This window comes from Argopecten irradians, chromosome 5 (assembly GCF_041381155.1).
Source record: "Argopecten irradians isolate NY chromosome 5, Ai_NY, whole genome shotgun sequence".
NCBI lineage: Eukaryota > Metazoa > Mollusca > Bivalvia > Pectinida > Pectinidae > Argopecten > Argopecten irradians.
Window position 1 is genome coordinate 44,489,793 of NC_091138.1, and position 12,489 is coordinate 44,502,281.

Here is a 12,489-nt window from a genome sequence, read left to right on the forward strand (position 1 = left end):
GTGCATAATTAAAGGACAATATTCAAACTATACACTTTATATTTGCCTAACCATCTTAATATTCTATATTTTGTTTACAAATTTCACTGTGAAAGAATTTCGCCAAATATCTCAAAGATGCTAAAACAAATATATTAATTAACTAATTATACTTTCCCTAATTGTATGGTTTACTAGTTAAATGCTATGTAATGATGTATTATATATGTCCAGTGAGTCAGTAGACTCAATATCAATAAAATTAATATCAAAATATCGGCAGGTTCACGATGGATTTTACAAAGTTGTTTTTTGTTTTCATGTGTCTGAGAATGGCCGAGTTCTGTTTGACATGTGTATCGTTTAAATTGTATATTTTCTCACTATGCAAGAAAATTGTTTGAAAAATGAAATTAAACTTGATCTGATATCTAGAAGGCTTCATATTATTTTATCGACAGATAAACATGTAAATGTACTTTTAAAAAACCCTCATAAGTTAAATACCATTTCAAACCCACATCCGATTGAGAAATAAGATTGCTATACAAATATAAGCATTGCTTATTGAAATAAGGTATTGATCATATATAAAAAGATACATTCTTGCATGCATCTCTGTAAGTTATATAAAAATTTGTTTTTCGTTACATTTAAATCAAGATGCACGATTTTATTTCCTAATCATTGTGCTTTTGATTCTAAAAAAAAAATACTTGTTAGGGTCATTTAGGGACAGCCTTCATGCTGTATTGTGATTTTGTGTAGGCTACATTGCCGAACACTCACCGTAAATATACATTTGTACGTGTACTTCCCTTTTACAGCACTGCAATAAGATCAGAATGCACTATGCTCAGCCTGAATGGCAAATATTGATTGACATCGAACATTTTTAAAGAACACAAACAACGCTAATTATTATCGGGATAGGCAATGTACTCAGAATACGGTTAAGTGTCCTAAAAGACTGAATTCAAAAACATTTTGACGATATTGAATATCTTGATGTCTTTAAAACGGCAACAGAATGCAGTAAGAAAACCCTTGATCAATTAATATATTTGTGCATTTATACGTCTCAGTTCATTGTTTTAAAGTATTCAAACAAAAATTGTGCAGTCATATGATTAACCATATATGACGATAGCATTGTACCTACTGCCCCCATTGAATGATCGTAAACATGTTATTCAATCTGATTAAAATACAGATCCTTATTATCACTACGTTAGATAAGAGGTTCTCAGAAAATTCCATTAGGGGTCATGTCCAGGTGACCTTTGTAGATGGCCAATCAAATTGCGGCTGGCAAAATTTTGACAGTGAATTTCAGGGGACGAAATAGTTTGATCTGAACTGCACGTATAAAGGTCATCCGAACATGACCCTTAATCGGATTTTCTCGAATCCTCTATTGAACGGAGTGGTTATAAGGATCTGTATTTCAATCAGATTGAGAGGTTATTATCATTTGAATCAATTTCTCATCCTAAATATTTTTTTCTTCTTCCTTATAAACACGATACTACGAGTTTCCCGCCAGTCATAATTTGTTTTTCATTTTTTTTGGAAGCAAAATGAAAGAGAAAAAAACAGTACTACTTTCGCGTCCACTAACTAAATTAAATGCTTTGATTGATATTTTAAATTTCGTTTCATTTAATTTCGTTTCGGTTGATTTTATTCTGTTTCGTGTTGTTTTGTTTTTGTTTAGCACTTTACAGGTACCATTATAAATTAACGGATACCATCATAAAGACCTATGCGACTAGAATGTTATCCCAAAAAAATAATGAAAATAAGCCATACCGTAACCATGTCACATATACACGACTGGGTTTGCTATTATTTGTAAAGTGCATTGTACAATAGAATATCAAAAACACACTTATCCATCAATCAGGGATACGAATAACACTTGTGTGAATATAATTGCCCCAATTGAGAGCGATATATTAGCATTTTGCCATGATACGCGACACCCACTGGAAATTCTGTGATATTTACGGCGGTCAATAACAAATGTGCTACGATCAAGATGGTTTTGTACTGTGCAGAAGTAATGTACTAGGCGTCTGCAATCTGATTGAAATACAGATCCTTATAGCCACTCCGTTCAATAGAAGTAGGGATAATAAGGATCTGTATTTTAATCAGATTGCCGATGTATGTTGTTTTTCAGTTAAACGTTATCTGAAAAAAATCACAGAAAACATCGCCAACTGCACATTGTTTTTGCCTTCTAAGATTTTTGTTTCGTATAAAAAGAAGATAATTACATCACCGTATACTGAGGACTTAGCATACACTGAAATGAATAGAAGTGAGACTTCAACTATCACAAGGGCATTCTTGTCCTGTGTAGTAGAAGTAACTATCACAAATTACTACCAGGAAAACGTCCTATACTTCTGATTTCAAACAACAGCTTAAAATCGGTATTTCATGGAGATTTTCTTTCTTGCCATGCATACGTGGTCGTAATAATGGTTTTGTCTAGTTTTTCGGCCATATACTGAAAACAGACTAACCAGTCGTCTGAATCCGTTAGTGCTGAACGCAAAAAAGAACATAAATTAGATGTATGAATTATGATACATGTATTATAAGGAGACAACTAAGACTCAAAGATGTCCTCACGGCGTCAGCGCTCTTGAAACTCAATTAAAAAACAAAGCAATGTGTATGGGGGAAATGAACTTTGAAAAATAGAAAATGTAATATTCTAAATCTTGTCGCTTTTGCAATATGGCAGCATGTTTGATACTAACGCCTACAGGGGATCCCCGTCAAGTCTATCGTTATGTACAGCTGGATGACTCCGTCCTTCTTTGACTATGCCGACTAGGAGCAACCGGTTAACAAATCGTCCGATTGACTGCAAAAAGACACAACACAAACATACAGCAGTCTCCCAAAATGTAAGACTTTCAATGAACATGGCTGTTAACAGGATGTAAATAAAACAACCAACCACCAGGAGACAGACAAACAATTCAAAATGTAAAATCTTCAAAGAACGTAGAATCACTCAGAAAAAAGTATAAATTTTCATAATCTATTTTATATATTGTTATATATGTACCATATTTAAAATGTAAATATTGCAAATGTCATGTCAAAGTTTCACTGAGCTTGCCTGGCCATAAAAATGTTGGTTGTATGTACATTACATGTAATATAAATCCAGAATGATTCGGTTCCTGGGATTACATGGATGGAATACAAAGGGACATTTTATTGTTGAGGGTTTGCTCATTCTTTATCCATAATTTTTTGTCCTACACAGCTTATAAAATGACTTTATCAGCTGTGGGACATAGGAATAATAAAACCCATCAGTGGTTGAAGTTGTACAGCTGTCTCGTATTATTTATTTATCTGACACTAAATTGAAACTGACACAAAACTGTCATGGATTTTTTGTACATTTAAATATGAAAGGTATTGTTTTCTTCTCACATAGCCAAAATATGATGCAAATCATGCACTTTCTGTCTCTTTTCATTTAAAGAATCGTACTTAATGAGGTCATTGATATATCAACCCAAGTGTATTTTCCTGGTCGTCACGAGGCTTGCTGAGTTTTTACCAGTCTGTTATTAACGCAGTTATGTGTGATGAGAGTGCAGTTGACGGTGCCAATTTTATATTTACTATCTAGATAACTATTATTGCAAAAGCCATTGTTACATTTATTTGTATTTACATATTTTAGATATGCTGTTTTTTCATTATTTTCATTGGCTAAAATACATGGTCACGCGACGTTCAATAAATAGCACATTGACTTGGTGTTTCCATTTTTACCTTTGCGAACTTTATTGGGCAAACGTTGCATTATTCAGGGTGCTGTTCTTTGACCAATGCTTTAATTGTTGTTAATATGCATGAAATTTGTTGACATATGTTAAAGAAACGATATATTTAATATAAAAATTAAGGACCTTTGTTTCGGTTCATAAGGTGTTATATAGCCCTTGTAAAAAATGGCCAAGCAGGTGTTAATAGGGCGTTAAGAATTGTAGGGCGTTAGAATTGTACCGGTTGACCCTATTGCATGATCGTAAAAGGCGACTAAATTTAGGATCTTATCTTTTCTCTTCTTCCTAACTGACTTTATCTTTCCTAATGCCCTTGGCACCACTTCATTTTAGGCCTTGAGTTGAGCGTTCGCCCCAGGCCGAGACACACCAAAGTCTATAAAAGTGATAGTTTCTGCTCCTGCTTAGCGTTTAGCATACAGGGAGTGGGACGAATGGTTTGCCCGTTGTCAGTATAATGTGACCCGGTGGGGTGTGTTGCTTGGTGTCTTCAGTGGCATGCTTCAGTGATATAGCACTATAAAAAGGCCAACAGTTCCACTATACAAGAAGACACGAACCTCGCGCAACATCCACGCGACACACCGCATACATAGGAGGCTGTCCTTTCATAACCATAGCTGTTGATAAAACGTTAATTAATCAAACAAACAAGAATTTAAAATAGAATACTCCCTCGGTTATTATTTATTCTACTCTCTCTCCAAGTTCCATAATTGGTATGTATTTGGATGGTTTACTGCCGAATTCTGTAACACAATGCAAATCATGTATATATTAATCAATTTTAAATCACTGATGAATGCATACCTGCTATGTAATGATAAAAAAGTAAACAATAGTGGTCACGCATACCTAAAACATACTTGATATTTAATTTATTTGAAAGCCTTAAAGACGTATCTTTGCTATTAATAATAGTAACGAGTGTTTTAATTTCGTTAAATTCGCAGAACCATTCAAATTCAGGAAATTTAGTACCTCGCGAAATTTATTAAAATCACTGTTGTCAGAATGATGATTTCAAAGACTACAAAAAATTTTCGTGAAAATAATCCCCGCGAATAAGTCCTAAACAGTAAATTGCGAAAATTTGTATCCGCAAAATTTAATAACTACACAGTAAAGTTGTCTTGAAAGCCTGTTCACGACTGTCGATTGTATATTCCTTCCACGTCTGTCTACAGACTACCACGTCCTGAATCTCATAATAAAGTGTTCACTTTCTGCTTAATATCATAAATAATGGATTTTGTCGGACGAATTGACGTCAGTTCACCAAAGACAATCATGCAACACTTTACTGAATTGGAGCTAGATTTCTAGATGGCATTCAATAGTACTTAAAAGATATGAGGTGACAACTGTTCTGAGATATTAAGTCTGTTTCATTTTGTTGATGATTTCTATCCGTATCATAGCTGACATGTATATATAGATAAAAGCAGGTTATATGCAGTAACTGACGATATTATCACAGTAGTCGGGGATGTTGGCGACAAGATCGATGGCGGGAGTACAGTAAATGTAAATAATGTGTCATCGCCATTCAATGTGTATTTATGAACCAATAGCTTCCCTCAACTTTTTAGACCTGGTGATAAATATGTCTGTACAGGACAATACAACACGTGTTCATCTGTTTAGCCTCATGATCAAGTACTTGAGATGTCTAATATTCTATCAGTCACTTCGGGTTTCCCAAGCAAACATTCATATTCCTGCCCTGCACGTAGGGCGTTAGAAGTTCCATTGAATGTGACCGTAAAAGGCGAATATATTTAAAATAATATATGTTTTGGTCGTCTTTACTTCTTTCTAACGTCTCTTGACACCAACTCATTTTTGGCCTGCAATTGCCCTGTCCGCTGGCTGAGGTGCATCGTAGTCTATAAAAGTGGTAGTTTCTGCTCCTATTTACCGCTCAGCAAAAAGAATGTGGACAGCTGGTTTTAGGTTTCTTCTATGGCACGCGTCTATGATATAGCAGGCAAGTGGTCCATTATTACAAAATGAATACAGCATAGCCTCTCACAGCATACTGACATTTACACACCTTAAAGGCACTGGCTTTCGCCATCTCCTTGGTCCATCTCTCCCTAAAATGACCCAAGCTGTTCATTAAACGCACAACAATATAAAGCTAAACTATTGAAACGGAACAGAAAAACGTACTACATTTGTTTTGTTTTATTCACAGTATTTAATTACTTGAATTATTTTGTAAGAGACATGTTTAAAGCACCCAAAAATATATTTAATTCGGTGATTACCTACGGAAATCAATTCTATGAGAGGAAAGCTTATCAATGTTGATAATCTTACCAACTCCAACATGGATTTTTGATGTAAAGCACAACATATCTGCATAGTTGCTAAATATCGCAGGTGCGTAATTTTAAGATTAATTGTATTGAACCTATTCACATAGATTTATTTTACGAAACCTTTTTGTAGTCAATGGAAGCGGTCATTCACATTAACGGAGAGTGATAAGTGATTTTATTATTTTTTGTAATTTCTCGTTATAAAAAAAATATTAGATAAGAAATTCGCAAATTTAGTGAAATAAAAAATCCTGTGAATAACAGCAACTATACGGTATATGTTTAACAAAACCTATAACACAAAAAAAAAAAAAACAAACAAAAAACAACATATCCAATAGGATTAGTATGGCATTAAGCTCATGTTTGTATCCCGTCTTGTCACAAAATCTCTATTATCTCCGTTAGAATTACAAAAGGAAGTCCTGCGCAATAAACGTTTCCTCCGGCAACACATTTTTTGAAAACACAGTACGGAATTTTGACGAAACTTTGCATTCATCCAGAAGTATATAAGGGGATTAACACCAGAGTTGCTAAATGCCAGCCAATGAAATGCCAGCCAGGCCATATGAATGTAATTTACATCAAATATTGATTGGTCCAAATCTCCAACGATGGTGATCACGTGTAGTGGTAACCATGCCAACAGGTAAGCGACCACGACAACAATAATCATTTTGATCGTCTGAAAAGAAAGAAAAAACAATCATATGTATCTCCACTTTGTATATTATAACATAACGTTCTGACAACATGCATATTTTTGCAATTTCTAAATTTATTCATTTATTAAGATTTTCCAAAAGATACAGATCCGCAATTTGTATTGGACTGACAGGACAATCCATCTTTTTTATATTATTATTTTATTTTTTTTTGCACTTTTTTCACTTCGACAAATTAAGAACCTTTGCAGCAAGATTAGTTTCTGCTCCTGCTTAACGTGCAGTATAAAGGACGATTTTTTCTTCGGTCAGTATAGTATGACCGGGTGGGGTGTGTTTCTGCGGTGGGACAACACTATAAAAGGACACGTTATACATGATTACAAGGCGACGTAACACAAATATACCGCAGTCTGCCAAAAGATACACATTTCACACATGGGTGGTCCCTGGAATTTAATAAGACATTAACCCTAACAAAACCAGGTATTGTCTATTAAATAAAACGATAATTACCTTCTTTTTAGATATAGCTATGCGCTCCTCCCTGAGCGGATATGCTTCTCCCGGCGTTCGTTTTATCCATACAATAATTCCTATGTGAAGATATGTTCCAGTCATGATAATTAGAGGTACAAAATACTGTGTTAACATGATAAACACACTATAAACACTCCGAATATATTCATCTGGCCACATTTCCACACAGAGGCCCTTGGATCCAGGTTCATAAGGCATATATATTATTTTTGAGTATATAAAGTGGGAAGAGATATCAAACACGCTAAGGCACCGATTAGCACGATCAGTAATTTGGCTCGAAATTTTGTAAGAAGGCGTGGTTTCATTGGGTTTCTAGCTACATGGTATCTGTCGCACGTCATTGCAACAAGCATAAACGATCTGAGCAACACGCTTACCAATTGCGCGAAAACGATAATGGGACATAGGACGTCCCAGAAAGGCCAGTAATGGAAAAATAGGTTACTGAGTATCGAAAATGGAACGCATGAAAGGGTCATGATAATATCTGTGATTGCAAGACTAACAATGAAAAAGTTCGTCACAGTTCGAAAACTGTGGATCCTCACAGCTGTATAGCAAACCATTCCATTTCCAAGGAGCACAACCATGGAGGTCAATGCGTACATCGTGAGCAAAGTAAACTGGAATGCCTCAGGGATGCCATATGAACGATTTTCATGTTGTTGAATTGACACGTTGATTTTAAAGCTTGTGTTTACAACATACTGTGGTGCTATAATATCGGTCATTATCCTTTTCTCACTGTGGATTAATATTTCTCCGAAATTCACAACTGAGGGATAATACCATTAACAGAATATGGAAACGACATTATCACGAGTAATAACATGCTAAAGATGCTAACAAGGAATGATGGCGTGCTGGTTTTTAGCCATTCCGTTGAGTCTCTTATGGATCCAGACATCTAGGAGCAATTAACGATTCATCTAAAACAGACACAAACATTGAATTAGTAAAAGCTCTAATGGTATAAATCTTTTTTCAAAAAATCATCTATTTTATCTTGTTTTTTTTACTCTTGATACTGTCAACTTACGTATTTTCGCGAAAAAAAATTACATTGCGCGAGCGAAGAAAAAACGCAATAAAAATGTTCACAGCACAGGTAAAGTGGAACCATGTGACCATATGACTCTAAAGCGCGAAATGTAATCGCCCTGAGATGTTCTTTAGACATGAAAACACCGACATTTAGCTGTCGCAAAAATAGGGAGATTTATAATAATGCGATTTTGTAATATTGTTGTTTATTAATTCGTTTTAAAGTTGTATAAGAGCTATTAATTTTAAAAAAAATAGGATAATATATTTCAAACTATTTATGTTTAGCTTTATCAATGAGAGTGGTTTAAACAATCAGCAAAATAATGTAACTATCAAGTTCAAAGATAGTTTGCTTATTTAATGCTTTATTGATTAATTTGAAAAGTTTTATTTAATTATTTTATTCTTCATGTATATAATACATGAATTGTCTAGAGCTGTATTGGGATACTTGTTCGCGATCGATTCTAAATGTTTCTAGAAAGAAAAAAAACCTTCTGCTTCATAGAGAGTCGTGTTCAATTTTGTTCAAATTAAATGAGTTTTATTCGCTTACAAATGAGATCAGTATTGTAAATAAATTGATTTTACTTTGCCAACCATTACAAGTTTAGGAAAACCCATTTACAATGGAAATGTAATATGCTTGACTTTATCACTGTTTTATCACATTCCACGTTGTTATTATCAACAGGACGATTAAATGCCATAGCAAGGTCTTTCCCAGTGCAGAAATGTGAACTGTTTTCCATGTCTATCAAGTAAAACTGCATCAAAATGTCAAGCAATCTCACATGACGGCAATTCAGGAAAAAAATGCATTTTTAAGATTGCAGCGGCATCAACAGAAAATATCAATGACACACAGTGTGCTGTTATTAACTTCTTATGTAGTATACCAAGGTGCCAAACTTCCTGCTCACCTCATCTGTTGTCGATCGAAGAAAATTCAGTTTTGCCATTAGAGAGTCCTAAGGTAGATATAATGACAAATATAGTCACCCCTATATTATCAAGACTGGATTTTGAGGTCTTAAATCTTGCCCATATAATTCATGACGTTTTATATTCTTTATATTTCACACATCCAAAATTCACATGGATTAAAGATGCTCCACCGCTGACAAATGATAATTTTTTTCTATCAAAAACAGGGCCATACGATTTAGCATTTTTCTTCAGTTACAAAAGTTACTTACTTAACATCATTACCACCATTGAAAAGTCTGAGCTTCTTATTTTACTTCAAGATATAAATATTAAAAATTATAAATTGCATACCGAAAAGATTCCGTGGCACTTTTTCCTATATGGAATGCAGTACAAATTGCGCACGCACCGAAAGCAAAACCAATTATTTTATGTAATTGTTTTAGTTAATCAGACAAATATATACTCGATTAAAACCCAATTATTGTTCAAATGATGGGTACCATTTATGCTCTGTCGGTGGAGCATCTTTAATTTCTTGTGTTAAAATAATTATGTTTGGCATATACTGTTTAGCTGTAAGCAGTGTATTATTACTTAGCTTGTATTGTTGACAAGTACTATGACAAATACATAGGCCTTCATCAAATCTTGCACAATTTCAAAATTCCTATCGTTTAAAACGACAACGTTTGACATTCACTTCGACGCCACTTTTTCAGCACACATTAATTTTTTCAAGTGTGTCTCAAAGCTATTTTATTGATACATCGAATAAAGGATTGCTCTGTTTTGTTATAACGGCCTCATACATGAAACCAGACTCAAATTGAAATTAAAAATGCCATTTATTACAATAACAAAAACCGAGATAAAAAAATAACAATTAAACATTTATATTCATAAAAGTATAGTAACATAAATGCATTTAATGTTATCTAATCAGAAATATCTTAAAACTATACCCAGGGCTACAAAGGTGGTGGACCTGACCTCAAAGCTATCATTCTAGATTCTATGAAGCAATTTAATCACAAGAATAGCTCAACAGCAGTATCATTTTTAACGATGATTTTACGCGTCATTAGAAACCTGAATCTTGAAACCAAGAGTCCATATCAGACATGATACAACCTGCGTTCAATACATGTGGGTCTAGTTCAAAGTGATTGTCAACAATTGGTTCAAGTCAGTAATTAATTAAATCAAATTTCTAGAATTTCAGTTAACTCATCCGCATTCCTTGTCAACGAATACTTTTTATTCGTGAAATTGATTACTTGATCACGAAAACACGGTCATATACTTTATGAAAACAAACTCTTGATAGCTTGATGAATATTTGTAAAATACTGCCTTATTTCTCGAACAGTAATTAGTTCCCTTCCGTTCATTGTGTGGTATTAAATCATCATTACATAGAATAGGTTAATACGTTCTATCGTATATTTATTTTCTAAAATTTTCAAGATATACTTTTAGTGAAACTCTTGTTATGCTTATTTTACAGCTAAGTTGTATAAAGGAATGAATAAGAAAGAATATAATAGATAATATTAGACAAATTTTGACCGATATATTATGTCATACATACATGAAAGTAGTCAACCTCGATGACTCGAATACGTTATATCCTTCGAACTTTTGGTATGGTCCCGATGTTCGAGTTGTCAGAGTTTTACTGCAATATGAATTATTCCCGTTGTTAAAGCAGCATGTAAACGTCGTTATTATACTTTGTATATCGGATTTGAATACATTTCGTGTGTTAGACACACCGTGAGTATAAAAACATGTGCTTGCGATAATGCGCAATGTAATGCTGTTACTAGCAATTCAACCACACGTTCAATTGAAGAAGCAGTCTCTGAAGTTGACAATTATATACATGAAAATAAATCCGGCGGCGAGGTTCATCTCAGTGGGGATACGAAATATAGTCTTCTCAAAATATCGTTGTGGTCTAGCCAGCTCCCCAGACACGGAGTGTATAGTTAATTAGGACAATAAATACAAATTAAAAGCTTCAGTTTTATCCCAAACCGACCGAGAACACAGATTCAGTGTTAAGAATCAGAGCGCAGGTGAAGCAACAATGGCGTATATTACAAGCAACCACACATGCAATTGAAGAAGCAGTCTCTGAAGTTGACAATTATATGCATGAAAATAAATCCGGCGGCGAGATTCATCTCAATGGGATATGAAATACAGTCTTCGCACAAATCGTTGTGCTCTAGCCAGCTCCCAATTAGGAAAATAAATACAAATTAAAAGCATCGGTTTTGTCCCAAACCGTCCGAGAATGCGGATTCAGTGTTAAGAAACACTGCATAGGTGAGGCAAGACGTTGCGTGATCATTTCATGTTAGGGATGGTTTTTTCCTTATTTTTAGAGAAATATAATTAATAAAATCACATGTCGTTAATTAGATTAAACATAACTTTATAAAATATGTGCGTATATTAGATATAATAAGTTAATTGTATTTATACATATATATGTTCAATTACTGATATATTATTTAATTATTAAAATATTAGTTAACACATATAAATATGAATTCGTATTTCACACCTGATCGGTCAATATAATGGTACAAAATATTGTATATTTATTTTTTGAGGTTATATCTGATAATCAGCTTAAAAATTGGACTGTTTGCTTGGTCAAACCTATTTGTAGGTAAAGTACAGCGCCAGTCTACATTGAAATAGGTAACAGTTTAAACAAATATTGATACAATTTTGCCACTTTCAAATTCTATCGATGTGACTGAAGTTGTCAATAAATAAATTTACACCACTATTTCGTAAATATATCCTTTTGGTAATTTGGGTTTACAAATGGCACCTTCTACCACTGCGCGGGGATGTGGATGTGGCGCAGTGGTAGAAGGCGCAGGTATGTTTGGCTAGGCGATTGGGTGCCGTAGATCGTGAGTTCGAGGCCCGGATAGGGCACGAGTCAATAAATTGTCATGCTTTGTTAAATTGTGTTTCTTTGTTTTTTAATAGATATACTAGTAGTATAAGCATGCATACATTTAGGAACTAAAGGGTCTGAAAAATCTGTACTGCAAAATTAATCCTGACATAATATCTAATTTATGGTAAATTAATTGAGGATATGGATTAGTCATTAATAAACAACTTTTATCAAGAATA

At 34.0% G+C, this 12,489-nt stretch overlaps 1 pseudogene; it reads right to left on the reverse strand.

Annotated features, from left to right (window-relative positions):
- Window positions 1-6,058: 6,058 nt before the first annotated feature.
- LOC138324449 (RYamide receptor-like) lies at window positions 6,059-8,075 on the reverse strand (annotated as a pseudogene).
- Between the last annotated feature and the right edge of the window lie 4,414 nt (window positions 8,076-12,489).